The sequence below is a fragment of the Fukomys damarensis genome, unplaced genomic scaffold, assembly GCF_012274545.1.
Source record: "Fukomys damarensis isolate Sample0158 unplaced genomic scaffold, DMR_v1.0_HiC HiC_scaffold_17, whole genome shotgun sequence".
NCBI classification, from domain to species: domain Eukaryota; kingdom Metazoa; phylum Chordata; class Mammalia; order Rodentia; family Bathyergidae; genus Fukomys; species Fukomys damarensis.
The window spans coordinates 72,028,236-72,047,493 of NW_022900929.1; the positions used below are offsets into that span (position 1 = coordinate 72,028,236).

Genomic DNA, 19,258 nt, shown 5'->3' on the forward strand with positions numbered 1-19,258 from the left:
TCTTGTCCTAACTCTGTCTAAACCCCCACCCTAAATGGTAAAGATGCTATATTGAAAAGCGTATCCACTGCAAATATATTTTGGGCTGCTTCTTGATTTTAATTTAATTCACATGGTTTAAAGGTGATAGATTAATGACTACCACGAGTGGTCAAACTGCAAGTTGTGCTTGATCCTTTTGTGCTGTTGAATGTATCAATTGGGATAAAGGATTGTGATTGATTTAATGAGTTGTTTTCTCCAATATTATGAAAATGAATGTCTATGAGGCATTAGAGACTCAAAAGTTAAAGTGCAACTATATCAGAAAGATTTAAGTAATAAATCAGAAATTAAACCAAGGACAGCCCACCAACAAAAATAAAAATGAGAAAACACTTAAGCAAGACACAAAGACAGACTTCCAGTTCACCAATGGCAAACAGTAGGGCAAATGAGGATGAAAAGTCTAATAGTGAACCAGCAGGACACCCCGAACCCATAGCACAGGAAGTAACAAAACAGATCAATCAAGCTCTAGAAAAATTCACAACAGAAATAATTTCCCAGATAACCATAGAGATGGTGAGCAAAATGGAAGTCATGATTCGAGACTCTAGAACAGAAACTGAAAAAAAAAATAGATGAGCTCAGGACCATGATAGAAGCCATGAAGGCCCAGCATAAGAAAGAAATGGAAACAATGAATGCCCAATATAGGAAAGACATAGAATCCATAAAACAGATTCAAACAGATACCAGGAGTTTAAAAACTCTATTGAAAGTGTATGCAACAGAATAATAGACTGTGAAGATAGAATTTCAGATATAGAAGATAGGATTGCAATTAGTGACTGTGAAAAGAGAGGTCTCTTAAAAACAGTAAGGGATCATGAGAAATCGATCAACAACTTCTATATTATGCAAAGAAGAATAACATAAGACTGATAGGAATCCATGAAGTAGGAGAAAATACAAATGACTTAAAAAAAACTATTCACAGAATTAATGACAGAAAACTTCCCAAATGGAAGAGAAGAATTAGACATACAGATAAGTGAAGCATATATAACTCCAACTAGCCACAATCAAAAAATCTACACCTAGACATATAATAATCAAGATCCCAGAAATCCAACAGAAGAACAAAATACTACAAGCAGTAAGAGAAAAGAAACAAATTGCATGCAAAGGAAAGCCCATCAGAATCACAGCAGACTTTTCAATACAATCTCTCAGGTCAAGGAGAGCCTGGAGTGAGGTATTTCAAGTCCTAAAAGAAAACAACCTCCAACCTAGACTGATGTATCCTGCAAAACTCTCTTTCAAAATGGATGGGGAAATAAGATACTTCCATAACAAAGAGCACCTGAGAAACTTCATGAACACCAAACCAGCATTACAAGGAATTCTAAACAAGATCCTAGAAAGGGACAATGAAGGTCACAACATATGAGGCCCAACAGACCAAATCAAATAGGCAAGGCAAGAAGCTAAAAGGGAGGGGGGTAAAAAGAGTCAACAAAAGGACAATAACATGACAAAAATAAGTCAGAATATATCAGTTATAACCATCAATGTCAACGGCCTCAACCCAACAATCAAGAGAAATAGACTGGCAGAATGGTTTAAGAAGCAAAATTCAACAATATGTTGTATATAAGAAACACACCTAGTTCCAAAAGAAGTCCACAGACTGAATGTGAAAGGATGGAAAACAATTCTCCATGTGACAGGAGCCCAGAAAAAAGCAGGGGTAGCAATCCTATTCGCAGACAAAGTAAATTTCAAACCAAAACTCATTAAGAGAGACAAAGAAGGCCACTACATCCTTGTAAAGGGAACAATTCAAGAGGAAGAGATGACAATCATAAACATTAATGCCCCCAATTATATAAAACAAATATTAAGTAACATGAAAAACCAAATAAGCACTAATACAATTGTAGTGGGGGATTTAAATACTCCATTATCATAAATAGATCATCTAGGCAGAAAATCAACAATGAAATACTAGAACTGAACCAAGCTTTAACCCACAAAATCAGAATATACATTCTTTTCAGCTGCATATGGGTCATTCACCAAGATAGACCACATACTAGCTCATAGAACAGGTCTGAATAAATGCAAAAGAATTGAAGTTATCCCCTGTATATTATCAGATCATAGTGCAATCAAGCTGGAGATCAATAGCACGAGAAACAGTAGGAACTTCACAAACACATGGAAACTGAACAACACTCTCCTGAACAATCAATGGATCACAGAGGAAATTAAAGAAGAAATCAGACAGTCTTTACATAAATGAAAATGCCAATACAACATACAGAAATCTATGGGACACAATGAAAACAGTTCTACATGGAAAATTCATAGCACTGAATGCCCACACTAGGAAAACAGAGCAGGCTCAAATAAACAACCTAATGATGATTCTTAGACTCCTAGAAAAACAAGAGCAAGAAAAACCCAAAGCTCGAACAAGAGAGGAAATTATAAAGATTAGAGGAGAAATCAATGCAATGGAAACTAAGAAAATGATACAAAAAATAAATGAAAGAAAGAGTTGGTTTTTTGAAAGAATAAATAAAATTGATAAACCCTTAGCTAATCTTTTCAAAAAAAGGAAAGAAAAGGCTCAGATCCATGCAATCAGGAATGAAAAAGGTGAAGTCACAACAGATCCAACAGGAATCCAGAGGATCATTAATACCTACTTTGAGAACCTATACTCTAATAAATTGGAAAACACAGAAGAAATGGACAGATTTTTAGATACTTATGAATTACCAGACTTGAACAAAGAAGATAAAAACATTTTAAACACCCCAATAACAGTCAGTAAAATTGAAAATGTAATTAAAAATTTACCAACAAAGAAAAGCCCGGGTCCTGATGGATTCACTGCTGAATTTTACAAGACATTTAGAGAAGAATTACTGCCTTTACGCTCCAAATTTTTCAATGAAATTGAAGGGGAAGCAATACTTCCAAATTCATTCCTGGAAGCAAGTATCACTTTGATTCCCAAACCATGGAAAGACGCAACTAAAAAAGAAAACTACAGGCCAATCTCCTTAATGAATATATATGCAAAAATCCTTAATAAGATACTAGCAAACAGAATACAGAGGATCATCAAGAAGATCATACATCCTGATCAAGTCAGATTTATTCCAGAGATGCAAGGATGGTTCAACATACGTAAATCAATAAATGTAATACACTATATTAACAGAGTCAAGGACAAAAATCATATGGTCCTCTCAATAGATGCAGAAAAAGCATTTGACAAAATTCAACACCCATTCATGATAAAAACCCTGCAAAAAATTGGAATAGATGGTCTCTATCTCAACTTAATAAAGGCTATCTATGAAAAACCAACAGCCAACATCATATTAAATGGCCAAAAACTGAAAAGCTTCATGTTAAAATCAGGAACAAGACAAGGATGCCCACTATCACCACTCCTCTTTGATATAGTTCTGGAAACATTAGCCACAGCAATTATACAAGAGAAAGAAATTAAAGCAATAAAGATAGGAAAGGAAGAAGTTAAACTATCATTGTTTGCTAATGATATGATACTCTACATTGAAGACCCAAAAACTCTACCAAAAGATTTCTAGACTTGACAGATTCAGTAGGGTAGCTGGATACAAGGTGAACACCCAAAAATTAAATAGCTTTCTTGTACACAAATAACAGACTCACTGTTAGAGAAATTAGGGGAACAATTCCCTTCACAATAGCAACCAAAAAAATGAAGCATCTAGGAATCAATCTAACAAAAGAAGCAAAAGACCTCTACACAGAAAACTATAGCACTCCACTCTGAAAAAAGAGATCAAAGAGGATATAAAAAATGGAAAGATATCCCCTGCTCCTGGGTAGGAAGAATCAACATAGTGAAAATGGCCATACTACCAAAACTGCTACACATATTCAATGCAATGCCAATTGAAATTCCAACACTATATTTCACAGAACTAGAAAAAAGAATCCAAAAATTCATTTGGAACCAGAAGAGACCTAGAATATCAAAAGCCACCCGAGGCAACAGACACATGTCAGCAGGTATAACAACTCCCAATTTGGTTTTTTTTTTTGTATTTTTTTTTAATTGAGTTTATTGGTACATTTAGGGATACAGTACAGTTACATTCATTGTTGGGATCATGTACCTTTACATGGCAAGTCTTGATTCTCATTTTTTCCCCTTACCTCTGCCCTCCCTTCACCCCCTCCTCCCCTCCCCATCTACAAACACTTTATTTTCATCTTTTCATTCTCTCACATTTTTTTCTTTTCCCTTTTTGTTCTTCCCCTACGTATCACACCTTCCCTACACCTTTAGCTCCTTTCCTCCCATTTCTAAATGTCAGTAATCTTATTAGAATCTTATGCATTGTTGCAGAATATTCACACCAGGGAAACTATTTGGTATTTACACATGTGGGACTTATTTATTTCACTTAGGAGTATATCTTCAATATGTATCCATTTTCCTATGAATGAATCTATTCTCTCGCTCTTTATGGCTGAGTAATATTCCATTTTATAGAAAAACCACAACTTCTTTATCCAGTTTCCAACGGATGGGCAAATAGGTTGTTTCCAAGATTTAGCTATTACAAACTGTGCCGCTATAAACATGGGTGCACATACTTCTCTGTGATATGATTCTTTTAGTTCTCTTGGAAAGATACCCAACAGAGGGATGGCTGGGTCAAATGGAACCTCCAGTCCAAGCTCTTTGAGGTATCTCCATATTGATTTCCATAGTGGTTGCACTAGTCTGCACTCCCACCAACAATGGAGGAGGGTTCCTTTCTCCCCACAACCCCGCCAACATTTGTTATTGTGTGATTTCTTGATAGCAGCCATTCTTTGTGGGGTGAGGTGGAATCTCAGTGTTGTTTTCATCTGCATCTCTCGAATGACCAGTGATGTGGAACATTTTTTCATATATTTTCTTGCTGCTTTCACTTCTTTGTATGAGAAATGTCTGTTCATTTCGGATGCCCATTTTTGGATCGGGTCTTTATATTTGGGGGGACTGATTGTTTTGAGTTCTTTATATATCCTTGATAATAGTCCTTTGTCTGAGGTACAGCTGGTAAAAATTTTTTCCCACATTGTAGATTGTCTCTTAGTTCTGCTAATGGTTTCTTTTGAAGTACAGAAGCTTTTTAGTAAGATGAGATCCCAGTTAACAACTCCCAATTTGAAACTGTAATACAAAGCCACTATGATAAAAATAGCATGGTACTGGCAAAGAAACAGACCTGAGGATCAGTGGAACAGACTGAAAGACACAAAAACAATTCTAAATGTACTCAGCTACCTCATTGTTGACAACAGAGCTGACCATCCTCAGTGGAGGAAAGATAGCCTCTTCAATAAATGGTGTTGGAAAAACTGGATTTCAACCTGCCAAAGATTAAAATTGGACCCTTATCTTTCACCATGCACTAAATTAATAAATATCTAAATATTAAAACAGAAGCACTAAACTTACTGGAAGATAAGTTAGGCAGAACTCTGGAAGACATTGGTATAGGAAAAGATTTTATGAACAAATCCTCAGTAGCACGGGAACGAGCAGAAAGAATCAACAACTGGGATCTCATCTTATAAAAAAGCTTCTGCACTGCAAAAGAAACCATCAACAGAACTGAGACAACCTACAATGTGGGAAAAACTTTTATCAGCTGCTCCTCAGACAAAGGAGTATTATCTAGAATATATAAAGAACTCAAAACAATCAGCCCCCCCCAAATATAAAGACCCAATTCAAAAATGGTTATCTGAAATGAACAGACACTTCTCAGACAAAGAAATAAAAGCAGCAAATAAGTATATGAAAAATGTTTCACATCACTGGTCATTCAAGAGGTGCAGATGAAAACAACACTGATTCCACCTCACCCCACAAAGAATAGCTGCTATCAAGAAATCAAACAATAACAAATGTTGGCGGGGTTGTGGGGAGAAAGGAACCCTTCTCCATTGTTGGTGGGGGTGCAGACTGGTACAATCACTGTGGAAATCAATATGGAGATACCTCAGAGCTGGGATTAGAGGTTCCATTTGACCCAGCCATCCCTCTGCTGGGTATCTTTCTAAAAGAATCGTATCACAGAGATATATGTGTACCAATGTTTATAGCAACACAGTTTGTAATAGCTAAAATTTGGAAACAGCCCATTTGCCCATCAGTTGGAAACTGGATAAAGAAGATGTGGTTTTTCTATAAAATAGAATATTACTCAGCCATAAGAATGAGGAATTAGATTCATTCACAGGAAAATGGATACATATTGAGGATATAGTCCTAAGTGAAATAAATAAGTCACACATGTGTAAATACCGAAGTGTTTCTCTGGTGTGAATAAACTGTAATAGTACATAAGATCCTAATGAGATAACTGACATTGTGAAATGGGAAGAAAAGGTCTAAAGGTGTAGGGAAGGTGGGATGGGTAGGGTTAGGGTAATAAGGGAAAAGAAAAAATGTGAGAAAATGAAAAAATGAAAATGTTTGTAAATGGGGAGGGGAGGAGGGGGTGAAGGTAGGGCAGGGACAAGGGGGAAAAATGAAAACTAAGACCTGTCATGTAGAGGTACAAGATCCTAACAATGAATGTAACTGTACTGTACACCTATAATGTACCAATAAACTCAATTAAAAAGGAAAAAAAAGAAAGATAAGCAAGCCTAGAAAACACTTGCAATGCATATTGTCCTTCGTTAATAAAAATGTATTGAAAATAAACACGAAAAATATCAACATCCCAACAAGGAAAGGATGTGAACAGATATTTTGCAGAAAATGAGAGATAATTTGAAGGTAAGTACATAAAAATATGCCCATATTCACTTTCTATAAAACACTGCAAATACCCAGGGCTAGTGAGAATGTCTATGCAGGAATCAGCCTGCTATACACAGTGGTAGATGGGTAAATTAATTCAAAGAAAGAAGAATTCCTCAAATATCAAAAAAAAAAAGGAGATGGATTAAGCAATATTTAAATTTCTTTAACGACCTAAAACTCCGAGGGTCTCTTTCTCAATGGTGTCAGTGATACACAAAGTATGTAGAAAATCCATAAAGTATATTTTTTTAGAAATAAATTATTAAGATAGGCTTTTCTCTCCATTGTTTAAGTTTATTCTGAGAATTCATATAATTCATACCAAAAATCTTATTGCACCCAACACAAACGTACTCAGGAAAGAACAGCAGCATTCCAAGCCGTAGAGCTGACCAGAAGTCAGCAGTGCAGGGGAAGACAGGAAGTAGACACATAGTGGTAACACCAGGAAAGGTTTGGCTGGCACTAAGCACAGACTGTAGGAGCGGCCAAGGTGGACGTTTAAACCAGACTTGGGGTAGAGCCCAGGAACCCTGGAGACCACGGCGAGACTAGGAACTACGGGTGTTCATAAGGCTGGACAGAGGAACAGCCAGCAGGCAGAGAGGAGAGATGGGCTTTCTGTGTCAGCGTGAGACGCCTGGATTTCATTCCTGGTGTAATGTACCCATAAATCAATGAAAGCACTTAAGAAGGGAGGTGACCTAATCCATTGTCCGCGGTCAGTGCTGCACTCGGAAGAAAACTGAGAAATCGTGCTTTCATACAGAGGCCCCCATGAGCCTTGGGTCTGGGAGAAGCAGGGAGGTGGAGCTACTTCTCTCTGATCCGCTTCCCCCTCAGAGATCTCATCACCTACTCGGGGACACCATTCCAGGAATATATCATCGGGTCTTCTGCTTTGCTGGATCATTCCCAGAAGTAAAGTAATATCTTATCATCTCTCACATCATAAGGATTCTTTTTTGTTTTAAATCTGTTTCCCTGCTAGTTGTTGGTCCACTCTTCAACTTACTTTTGCTCTAAAACAAAAAAATCGCCTATCCTTAGCATCTCCAATGTCGAGGTCATCAGTGAGTGCTACTTTAGGAAACCAACCGTTGGTCTTCATTGTACGTAATTCATAGCAACTCTGGCACAGCTGATCATTCCTTTTCTTGGGTATACTTTCTCTTCTCTTTCACTCTGAATGCTGGAGAGCACCAGAGCTGTTTGCCTGTCTTTCCTTTCCTTCTCTTCCTTCCTTCCTTCCTCTTTCTTTTCTTTTTTGAAACAGGGTCTCACTATGTAGTTCAGGCTAGACTTGAACTCACTATGTAGCGCAGACTGGCCTTGAACTCATGGTGCTCCTCCTACCTCAGGTGATCCTCCTACCTCAGCCTCCCAAGGGCTGGGGTTTACAGGTATGTGCCACCACATCTGGCAGTTATCTTCCAATTTCTATCTATACTCACAACTTGATAATTTAATCTAATCTTATGGTTTTAAATACCAAGTGTCAGTTACAGTTCTCCAAGAGCAGAAGCCAAGACAGGATTAAATGTTTTCTTAAAAGATCTGTGCACTGCAAAGTATAAGAGAAGCAGGAGCTGGAAGAAAGCCTTCAGGTCACAATGACATCAATGAAAAGAGAAGCAGAAGCATAGGGGTTAGGACGGATAAAGGCTCAAACTGCAGGATGATTCTAAAAACATTTGACAAGGCTAATGGGGAGTCCTGAAGCCAGTTTTCCATGGAATTATTCCATGACCAGCAAGAATGGCCATGCTCAGTCACAGGCTAGAACACCAAAGGGTACACCCAAGGGGCTGCTAGAGAAGCCAAAAGGAAGCAGGGTCTGTGTAAACACAGCAGTGGATCTGGACAGTGTATCTGTCAGCTATGCTCCCCACAGCAGCACTGAGCAGCTTGTCTCCATGGCTACCACAGTCTCCCCTTTACACCCCACAGACCCACTTCTCCACGTAGGTTTGAAAAGCAGCGATTCTATAGTTCTCCAGGCATTTAGTCTTAAGATAAAACTAAGAAAGGGGCATTGTTGTAACTGGTACCGGGCCATAACCAGTATGCAGTAGCTCCTTCCATTCCCCATGCCAGATTTCCCTCCCCCTTAGCTGTGGACTCAGTGGGTCTTGGTGGCTTGCCTGGTTGTTGTGGTCTCAATGTTTCCATCTTCCCAAAATTCGTGAGTTAAAATCCCAACCCACCAAGGGGATGGCAGTAGGAGGTGGGAGTTTCGGAGGAGATTATGTTACCAGAATGCCGGGATTATGTCCCGTGACGATGAAGAATGAAACTGTGGACAGAGAAGGCAGGGTGCAACCAAATTTATTTAAAAGATATAAAGAGAAGGAAGTAAAGCGCTCACTAACTGGGAGGGGGGAATCTCAGGGGGATACCCAAGAAAACTCTTGTCTAGGAGTTTTTAAGGGATTTAGAATGGAGTTTGGGCTATCAGTAAAATCTCTGTTTGGACATCCAGTACCCTGGATCAGGCCAGTAGCCTCCAATCAACCACTGTGGCCACTTTTTTCACTGGCCCATCATGCCCACCTAAGGTGGCTCGTGATGAGGTCTGGCTAATGCCAAGTGGATGAGTTAATTTATCTGCTTGGTTGTTCAAAGACTCTTCCACGGTGGAGATTTTCTGGTGAGCATTCACATACCATAAAAAGTTCATCATATGCCATACTCCCTGTTGTAGTCAGGGTTTTGGCAAGAGAATACATTTACTCTAGAACACATAATTTATAGGATTATTTTATGGTAATTACACCAAAAGTCAAATGCAAAGGAGTGCAAGAGATAAACCACACATGAGAGGCCCAAAGAAACCAGCTGAGGACCTGGATCCAAGCAACGTCCCACACAAGTCCAGCTAAAGGCTTAGCGTCCAAGACAATGTCCTGCTCAAGTCCAGCCAGTGGCCTAGAGCCCACAGCAATGTCTCATGCTCGTCTGTATTGAGGATCTGCACCCGGAAGGCCCAAAGGCCAGTGGTGGAAGCCAGAAAGCCTATGCTCGTGAGATGAAGGATCTGTGCCACCAGGCTGAGGGATCCACATTGGAGCCAGGAAGTCAGGCTCACGGTGAAGTTCGAGCTCCCTGATGAAAGCAGCAGCCACTCCCAGCGACAGCGAGGTCCCGAGCTCCTCCTCCAATGAGAACAACCTAGTTCTCGTCAAACCATCTGCAGCAAGCTTCTAGAGAAATCAACAGGCTAAGTTCTTCCCCTCCAGTTCTCTTTTTATGGCTATTGGTAACAATCCTCAGGTGGATCCTCCACGCCCAGACCACACTGATTAAATTCAGTCTGCCATTAGTTAATCCACTACACTCCCCTAAGGGCCATCTCTCCTTTCCATTGTTTTGGTTTTTTTTTTTTTCATTTTATTATACTTTATTTATGTTTACAATCGAACTCAGAGCCTCACATATCACCACTGAGCCGTATCCCCATCCCTCCACTTCTGGACCATTCCTGAGTGTGGCCATGGTGCATAATTGTGATGACTACAATGCATTTTCAGCTTGCGCAATATACGAAGCCAACCCGTCTGCACTCCAAGTTTAGGGTGATGCCACCTCCTTCAGGTAGTCATACAGGCTCCCACAGGCCCCCTTATGGCCGTGAGTGTGAGCTGGAATGACATGGATCACCCATTATGCGTTTATGCGCTCTGGTTCTGTGTGGGTTTTGATCCCAAATGGACCACTCCCATCCTACAGGGGGCTGCTAGTGGCTGATTAGATGACAGCCATTTTGGTCAATTTTGCCTGGAATATAATAGGAGCTCAGCAAATATTTACCAAAGAGATAAAAAGCAGAGATAAACAATAGAAAATAAAGAAAAAGTGCAAAGTTAATTCTTTGAAATGACTTTTAAAATCAAGGAAACTTCAACAAGATTAGGTAATTTAAAAGGGAAGATGATGCCAATCAGCAATATGGGAATCAAAAATAATTATGGTAGTTTTTCAATTTAATAAATCTTATCACATTTACAGCAACCACTCTGGCCAGCTGCCTTTCCTGAACTTGTAGTTGTTTTTCTCTGCCTCCAATCTGCACCCAAACTAATTTAGATTCACTGAAAAGTTGCAAAAGTGGACAAGTTCCCATTTATCCTTCACCCAGCGTATTCTAATGTCAATCTCTTACATAATTATCACAGAATTATCAAAAGCAGGAAGTGTACATTACTATATTATTAACCCAACTGCAGGCCCTTGTACATATCTCTGCATTGTTCCACTTGTGTTCTTTATCTCTTACAGGATCATAGCCAGGCCCCACCTTGCATTTAATTATTTTATTTTCCTCAATAGCCTCTAATCTCTGAGAGCTCCTTAGTCTTTGCTTGTCTGTTATGATCTTGACCCTTCTGGAAGAGGATTGGGCAGTGAGTGAAGGAACATATCACATCAAAGACAGAGCTAGAAAAAATAACTAGTTAGAACAATCTTGTCAATGAATTTGAAAGTCTGAATTCATAAATAATCCCCTAAAACACAATGCTGGTAAAAACAGGCTGAACAAGAAGCTCAAATAGGATTTATTTCATAAAAGAAATCTAAAAATAAACAATAACTTGCAAGCTATTCTAATGAGGAAAATAAGAGCGTCCACTCTTCCATCTCTCACTGTGAGAGAATACATGCTTCATATTAAACACAGACAAGGGCAGTAGGAGAGAAGCAGTATGTAGAAAAGTTCCCCTGTGAGTTTTAGAGCTTCTGTCTTGCCAGTTTAAGTGGGTAAGCAAATATAGTCATCTCAGGACACTTAGAAAAAATATTTGATAAAAGATGACACATATTTATGGTTTTCTAAAAAATACTAGGGAGCTTCCTTAACTTGATAAGGAACATCTATCAAGAACCTAAAGCAAACAGTATTCTTAATGGTGAGTCATTAGCAGTATCTTCTTTAGAGAGAAAAAATACAGATTCCTGCCATCACTATTTCTATTTAACAGTCTATTTGAGGGCCACAGGGCGGGGGACAGGCAGAATGATTGGAGTGAAAGAAATAAAACTGTCAGTACACAGATGGCATCATTCTGTGCACATGGAAAGTTAATTGAAATTTAAAAGTTCACCCATTTTAGAAGCTGAAAAGATCTGATTTGATGCTTAAGATAAGGAATAATTACTGTAAGGAATAATATGACGTCTGTTTTTCCAGCTTGGAAAACTATGCTCTTCGCTACCATTTATTTAGACTGCTAATTCTTGGAGGAAAGTAAACCCAAAGTTAGGGCAGAGCCATACCAGGTATATGGTTTCCTGGGGAACCTATCTGACAGATGCCATTTAAAAAATCATGGAGTGAAAGGAGATGGAGCAAAGTGTTCTTATCATAGCTTCTACTAAAGCACTCAGCACAAGTACCACAAGGCTTCCTCTCAGAAGAAAGTTTTCCCTCTCTTCACAGGAACACATAGATAAAAGGGGCAGCTTCCTGAATGACTTCTGACCCAGCCATATGGGTTATGTTTCTCTAATAGGATTCCCAAGTTTGAAGCCACGCTGATTTGTTCAGGGAAAAAGAGAGGCTGGGTTTGGGGGTCAGTAACAATTCATTCTCTGCTGTTCCCTCAGTAACTCTCAGCCTCTATGTAAACCCTGAAAGAGTGGAGTTGCAAAGTGATCACCAACTCTCATTCTACATGTCTCAGCCTCTTCCTGGGTACGGGAAGCCAATGGGGTCAGCTCAGTGCACATCAATGAGTTTTGAAAATCTCAAGTAGATAGAGGTGTGTGTGTGTGTGTATCTGGAACCCAGAATTGCATATGTGAGAGCTATCAGTACATGGAGGAGACTTGAAACCATAGGCATGGATGGACCAGGTGGAAATGATGTCAAGCGAAAAATGAGAAGAGAAGAGCCCCAAGATGGAATGCTGAGGAGGCAAGGCTGAGCACAGGTGGTGTATCAGTCCATTTTCTGTTGCTAGTAATCCAATAGGATGCACTTGCACTGGGTGAATTATAAAGAAAAGAGGTTTATGCTGGCTCAAGCTCCTGGAAATCCAGGGTCAAGGGGCAGCATCTGGTGATGCTCTTCTTGTTAGCAGAGCCCCAAGGTGGTGCGGGGCAGCGTGTGGCAAAGGATGGGGAGCGTGCCTATGTATGTGTGCCCTGGTCTCTCTCCCTCCTCTTACAGAGTCACCGGGGTTGAGTCACAAGGACTCCTCCACCCTGCGGAGCTTAGCAAATCCTACTCAACTCCCAAAGGCCCCGCTTGTAAATGTCACACTCAGATCAAGTTGTGCCCTCTTAATACCTCACAACGGAGAGCAAACTCAAGAGTGCTGGAGGGGACACAGCACGTTCAAACCATAACAGGTGGCCAGAGGGGTAGGAAGAAAACTATGATAGTATCTTAGTAGGATCCAGGGAGAGAAAAACACATTGAAGAGAAAATTTACAACCATGACAAATATTAGCAGAGTGAAAAGTTCTCACTGTCAAAGTCACGTAGGCCATTTCGTCAAGTCTGATCTATTCTTATTAAATGTGGTGATTTTTAAGGCTGTAAGATTTTCCCATGAAAAATGCATTCTGTGATCATTTATTCTACTCATGTTTAGCAAAGGCTGCACGCATAGACTCAATGTATAAACGTTCCTTTTTTCACTCGATCAATCTCCTAAGCCACTTGGACTCAGTATTCTATTTCTGTGTCCATTACAGTCAAATAGTTTTTCTGACAGCGTGACCTTCAGTGTCCTATATTATTTTCCCCAGGGTTTCGGAGCCACTAAAAACATAGAAAGAATCCATGTGTTCATTCTTTTGCTTTTCCCATGTAATTTTACTTCAGAATTCTCTAAGTCAACTGATAATCTCCTGAGATCATCTACATACTTTGTAAAGACAAAGTCACTGAATCTAATCAATGTTGTCCTCACTGGACCAGGATACACGGTCCTAAAGTTACTTCAGTATATCTACCCATACATAAGCACCCACTATTCAACATCTACTAGGCGTTCTCTCCCAACCACCCGAGGAGTTAAAAATCTTGTTAAGTAAGAATAAAACAGTATTAAATAATTATGGTATGAGACAATACACCAGAAGAAGGAGCAAGAGGCTGTGAGACTTCACTGGAGAAGAAATCACCCTGGGTTGGAGTGACCCACAAGGGCTTCATGGAAAAGGTAGCACTTAAGTGAGGTCTTAAGTAATAAAATTGTAATATAGGAGGATGGGAAGGGGATTTCGAGGTGACAATGGAATGACCAACAACAACAAAGCAGGAAAGCAAGGGAAAGGACAAGAAGAGAGGTATACAAGGGCTGACCAAAAACTTGTTGGCTTAAATAAAAATCATTTATTATAAAAGGCATATTTCCATTAATCCCCTCAAAATACTCTTTGCTCAAAACACATTTATCCTATTATGCTTGCCTCTTTCTGAAGCAGTTCCAGAAATCCTTTCGTGCCTTTACAAGGTATGATGAAAATACAGTGAATGCAGCTGCTGGGTATCACCCTCTAGAAAGGGAGGCTGTGAAAACATGGCAGTGTGTCCTCTCCCACCTTATCTGCCAGATCCAGCACTGTGAGTCAGCTGGCTCTCCCCTAACATCGAAGTGACCGTGAAGGGCAATGTGTGGAATTCATTCAGGACGCAGAGGCAGCCATGACAGCGCAGCTGAAGACTCACGTCAAAAATGACTTCGGGAAATGGCAAGGATAATACGGTAAGTATGTTCAAAGCAAGAAGTATTCTGAGGCAGGTTAAGGGCAATGTGCTTTTATTGTACTTAGCACACACTGTGTTTTGCAATCACACCTCATAGGTGTGCCTGGTGGAAGAAAATGTATCAGAGACCAGGAGAAGAAGATAAGGCTACTCACAGCATACTCCAAGTGCTGCTTACCAGCCAGGAAGCCTATGGGGTACTCACATTTACCCTGGCACAGACTGCCACTCAACCCAAAGGGGCTGGAACCCCACAGGTCTACCCTACAGATGAAGAAACCCCGGGTTCTGCTAGATCGAGCAACTTAACCCAACACCGCACAGGCAGGAAGGGGTTGAACCTGGATTTGAACCTAGGAAGTCCAGTTCAGAAAGGACACTATGTGTTGTTGCCAGAGAAGAATTAGGGACTATCAAAACTATACACAGGGACATAGGAGGGTACTAGGTCATGGACAGGAAGAGAAAAAGGAGTTCCAAGAAGATGAGGTGCTTTTATTTTTCCAGCACCAGGGATTGAACTCAGGTCCTTGCACTTGCGAGGCAGGTGGTGGAACAAGGTGAGGTTCTTATAATCATGAATCTCTCCAAACAAGTCCGAGGCCCAGGACAGAGAAATCACCCTGAAGGATGATTAGTTGTCTCTGGAGCACATTTTCAGCACAAAGAAGCCCAAATCCAGAGCACCACACAGGAAGTGGATGGGAGAATGGGAAACAGCGACCAGACCTTAGAGCACTTTGTCTAGGATTCGAACACCCCAGGCAAGGAGAGAAGACAGAAGCTAAAAATGACTGAGACAGTGTGAGTTTCTCAGACCCACGATGCGTGTGCTCATATATATGGAGAGGGTAAGTTAATGGAAAGTTTAGGCGGAAGAGACAAAGTGCTGAAGGAGGGAGGTTTAGGTAGGGGTGGAGATGCAGAGGTTTCCCTAGTGCCTGAAAACAGTCTTTATTCTTGTGCTGGGTCAGGCCTGGCCTCACCGACTCAGCAGGCTTGTGCCTCTCTGGTCCCCTGCTGTGATGCATCAGCAACCTGCCGCCCTTCCTGAAGCAATCACCTCCACCCTCCTTCTCCTCTGCTCCCTCCCTGCCCTACCCTTAACAGCTCACTCCTTAGATTGCTGCTGGGTGTTGCTTCTCCACCTAGCTCTGGTCTCTGGCTGCCCTGGTCATTACACTTCAATTCACCTCCTTCAATTTCTTGCTTTAGCTCAATATCACCTTGGTCAGTCCAGCCTGGACCCTGGACCTTTGTTTCTTTCCAGTACTGGGGATTATCAAACCTGGGGCCTTCTCACTGAGCTCCCCAGACCTCTGTGCCAGGGTAAAATGTGACATCTCCCCAGATATCATTTACTTATTTATCTGTCTATTTATTTTGAGACAGGGTCTTTATTTATTTGAGACAGGTCTTGCTAAGTCACTAAGTTGCTCAGGCTGGTCTCAAACCTACAATCTTCCTGCCTCAGTCTCCAAAGTGCTAGGATTACAGTCCTGCCCAGCACACCCAGGGAGCCCTGGAAGCTTTAAGGCACTGACTCAAAAGTCACACTCCATTAACGGTAAAGCATTTATGAGGTGGGATTTAAGTAGCCTCTGCGCTGGGTCGTCTCAGTTGCCCTCTTGCCCCAACACTGCCTTTCCCACCTATTCCAGGCCCCCGAGGCTGACCTTGATGCAGAATGTGAAACAGGTCCTCTTTCCCACTGAATTCCAGTTGGGTTAGGTCAGTGCAGCGCCAGCAGGAGTTTGAAGGAAAGAAGGGCAGGATGCTAATTCCTCCAGCTCTGTCCTGTGTGGCTTCAGATGACAATGTCCACCTCCTTCCACCAAAGGCCACAGATTCTCTTTCAGTGACAGCTAGGACCATGGCTGCAGCTCTCCTCCTGAAAATTCCAGTAACTGCTATTTGCCCTTTCAGCACTCAGAAAGGCATTGCTAATCCCTGAGTACTTCAATATTCCTCTTATTTTCCCTTAACATTAATTTCCCCACTTAAGTGTGGTTATCTTTTTCTCACCACAAAATAACTGAATAAGTCTAAGCTGGACCGGGTCCAGGTAGCACAATTTAAAGACACAGGTAGCAGGACTGGGAATTCAGGAGTGTTGGGCTTAACTTAGACAACACAGAATCTTTACCTGAATGTCCCATAGGGAGGGCTTTTAGTGTGCTCCAATTTAATGTTTACAAAACCAAATACATCGTTGCCTTTCACTTACCCAAATGTGTTCCTTCTACAGATTTCCCCCTCCATTTTCCCCATACATTATTTATTAAGCATTTATTATTTATAGAGAAGGCTTCCTATGTACTAAGCACTGTGCTAGACACTAGGGATTCAAAGATGCCCAGGACAATGCTGCATCTCCCTACTGGTCACTGCTAGCTGGAGGAGACACACAGTTGACCATTTTGGCAAGACATAGAGGAGGAACTCAGCGTTCACACAGACCAGGGCTCCTCTTTAGGAAGGATCCTGGAGCCAAGCCTCAAAGGGTTAAGTAAGCTTCCAGCAGGAGAGGCAACAAGATGGTGGAAGAACATTCTAGTTGCAGACAGTCTTAGCTAAGAAAAAGGCATGAAAATACGTCCTGTACAGCAAGAGCACAGGATGCATGGTGAGGGGCAGGCAGGCTTGGGTGGGGGTGAAAAGCAAGGGACGGAAGAGAGTAAGTGATAAGGCTGAGCGAGCTAGAAGTGGCCAGATTCTTTAGGCTATTAGCTGTTATTAAAACATGTCTGACAGTACCTACTGTGGTGGGACTTGCTTCTGAAGAGTCCTGTGTCCTCAGAACAGACAGGGCCTTTTGCCTTTGTCTTAGGAAACTACGAGAGTCAGAAAACGAAGAACTAAGAACTGGCTTTTGAGTTTCTAGCTAAGATTTGGAAACTGTTGTTAGAGCCGGTATGTAACTCTGAGGGCAAAGCGGGCTTCTAAATTTCTAAGATCTTGAGGCCCAAGAGCTTAGTTTGTGCCATAACCTCTGACTTCAGATAAAGCAGTTGTAGAGCCAAGCTGCCTGGCCTTATTTTTCCTTTCCCATTTCAGACACCACACCCACAGGCCACAGCTGATTGTGAGACCAAAGGAGATGCGTCCTAGTGACAAGGAGCACGTGCCTTCCTGCTTCCTAATGACTGCAGTCATCAGCACGGGGATGAGAGCCCCAGATGGAACATAGCCACGTGTGTGTTGAGGAAGAACAAAAGTTCATGCACGACTATTCTCACAGATTTCTCTTTTCCACTTAAGTATATCAAATTGGAAATTCATAAAGTACTCCAGAAGGGTGTGGACTGATCCAAAAGAACTGATCGTTTGAATCATCACCCAGACACCGGCAAAGAAAGTACCTGTCTCCAAAGCAATGCGATTTTCCTTCAGTTTATCTCCTAAATCACGTGTGCTGGAAACTCATGTTTTTAGTTCAGAAAAAAATGATTTGAGCTTACTTGTATTCTTTTTTTCCATCCTGATCACCACCACTTGCCTTCTGTGGCTCTGGTGTGTTAGAGGCTGTTTTAGCTCTTTCTCTCCAGAGAAAGCCTTTGGGATTGGCTTTCTCTCAGGTCTGCATGCAGGGACTCAGTTTACCAGCATGCCCTAAGCAGTCTGCTGCTGACTTACAGCAGACAGCTTCCAGGAGGAAATCTCTCTGCTCCTTGCTTTTCTCTTGCTCTCCCAGTGTTAGTGAGTTTGTGCTCTTCTTCATTTCCTAAGCATCTGAAGTCTAGGCAAGTTCCCAGCAGCTGATGCTGATCTTCCCTCCAGGTCAAGAGTTCCCCATGGGCTGAGAGCGCCCAGAGGCATGGCTGTTAGTGGTCCCCTGCTCATTCTGCTGACTCCAAGCTCTCATCTGGATCCCAAGGGAAGGAGCCCAACTATAGCTCGCTATTCACAATAGCTCTCCATACTCACATTTCTGACCTCTACTTTCTAAGGGTTTCCCCCACACCGACTAGATATCATACCATTCACTTCTAACACTAACTACTTGACATTATCCCAGACTGAATACATTAAAGGTTCAGTACTGAAAAACAGTCCCCCACTTCAGATCCAGTCACAAGTCCCAGGACATGGGTTTTTAATTTATTTCATCAAGTTTTTACAGCTGAACTTTTCAATGTTGCTATGTACAAATATAAGATCTGCAAAACCATGTACTCAAAATATGATTGTGGAATTCCCTATTGCCTTGAAGGTGCCTTGGGTTCTGTGGGCCTGTGTCACTGTGAACTGTGAATTGTAAAGCAATTCTTCCATGGCTTTTCTTTGTTGGAACAAGCGTGAAACATTCTTCTTACATCGTGTGATGAGATCACAAGGCCATGGTGCCAGTGTGACTAAGAACAGAAACATACCCAAGTAGCACAAAGTCATGCTGACTACAGGAGTCAGATTTCTATAAAAATTTTCAATTAAATGAAAACAAAGTTTAGGTGCCCCATATCTTTAGAGAGAAGTGTGATTGTCTTCATTTCCTGATAAGGAAAGTTAGCCCAGACTCACGGAGCGGTGTGCATGCACTACACGGTGAATGTTTGAACAATGGGGGACCCAGAACTTGTTCTCCTGGCTCTAATCTCAGGGTTCTGTCCCCTCTAGGAGAGTTTATTTTTGTTGTCAAACCTGATCGATAGATGAACAAACCAAGTACAGATGAA

At 41.2% G+C, this 19,258-nt stretch overlaps 1 long non-coding RNA gene across 2 annotated transcripts in view; it reads right to left on the bottom strand.

Annotated features, from left to right (window-relative positions):
* The window catches only part of LOC117286549, a 41,976-nt gene that overhangs the window by 11,039 nt on the left and 11,679 nt on the right, over positions 1–19,258 (bottom strand). The window contains exon 1 of one of the 2 annotated variants that reach the window (XR_004517737.1): positions 16,259–16,440. The exons of the other annotated variant lie outside the window; for it this stretch is intronic. This is a non-coding gene — a long non-coding RNA (uncharacterized LOC117286549). Of the gene's footprint in view, positions 1–16,258; positions 16,441–19,258 lie in introns of those variants that run through there. 2 annotated transcript variants of the gene reach the window in all.